Source organism: Pundamilia nyererei, unplaced genomic scaffold, assembly GCF_000239375.1.
Source record: "Pundamilia nyererei isolate P.nyererei 1_Seehausen unplaced genomic scaffold, PunNye1.0 scaffold00064, whole genome shotgun sequence".
NCBI classification, from domain to species: Eukaryota; Metazoa; Chordata; class Actinopteri; order Cichliformes; family Cichlidae; genus Pundamilia; species Pundamilia nyererei.
In genome coordinates, this window is record NW_005187465.1 from 771,867 (window position 1) to 773,109 (window position 1,243).

Consider the following 1,243-nt stretch of genomic DNA (forward strand, 5'->3'; position numbering starts at 1 on the left):
CTATCTATCTATCTATATCATCATATAGATGATAGATAGATCCATTTGGTCCATGAAAGTATGTTTATGGAACTGTGATGTCATATTTGTGACAATTTCTGCTGCTCTCTTGGCCAGATTTATCTTGACAAACATATTTTTTTATTCTCACTAACACATTTTTCACACATTATAGGCCAAAAACTCATTTATAACACTTTAAATTCCCACATTCTATTTTTGCACAACACTTGTGCACAGCAAAATAAACCACAGTCACATGATGTGTTCTCATTTTAAGTCTTTTCCCTTAATAAATAGACTGACACCCATAAATTACAGTAATAAGTCAGAATATAAACCCTTTTGGATTTTAAGATTTAGAACAAACACATTTTCTAAAAGTTCAAGAGTCAAAACAAACACATTAAGAAAGAGTACTTTATTTATTCCCCGTGGGGAAATTCCTCTCTGCATTTAAACCACTCTCTCAGTGAAGCAGTGGGCAGCCATTGGGCGCCCGGGGAGCAGCGTGTGGGGATGGTACCTTGCTCAGGGGTACCTCAGGGTAGATGTTCAGGGGAATTGAACCCCCAACCTTCTGATCATGGGGCCACCACTCTACCTAGCTATCCCTGCCCCTTGATTAATGATCAAATATTATACTGTGAGATGACTATTGTCCTGAAATGAATCCTGAAATAAGTCAGTAGCACATCATCAGTGTAAAGCCCAGCCATGAAAAATTTTAATTCCACAGATTCACTCAATCGATCTGTGCGTCGCTGGCTGAACTGTCCTCACACAGCCAGTCGCTTCACTTCATCAAGTGAATTACTTCCTTTCCAGTCAGGGCTTTTATTGCCTGCTGAAATCTGGCAGACAACACAGACTCCTTTTTCTGCATGATCTGACTGACATCAGACACGAGAGCTAAACGTTAATGCTCAGCTGACTTCATTAAACATATTCCTGTGCTCACTCATCGATTTGTAACATGTCCATGATGACATGAGCTCTTTTATATTTTCACAGGTAAGTCTACCTCTGAGTAAGGTGGTTGCAATTATTGACTGCAGCTTTTATGGCTTTGAGGGTAATAAAGACCAGGTTGTCTCTGTTTTATAGAGGAGCCTGTCAGATTACTCTTAAACATTAAAAATAAATTTGTGTGTATCTATCTATCTATATGTATATGTGTGTGTGTGTGTGTGTGTGTGTGTGTGTGTGTGTGTGTGTGTGTGTGTGTGTGTGTGTGTGTGTG

At 39.2% G+C, this 1,243-nt stretch overlaps 1 protein-coding gene across 2 annotated transcripts in view; it reads right to left on the minus strand.

Moving 5' to 3' along the window:
- Window positions 1-1,243, minus strand: part of map7d2a (MAP7 domain containing 2a) — an 11,017-nt gene that overhangs the window by 8,350 nt on the left and 1,424 nt on the right. The window lies entirely within an intron of this gene.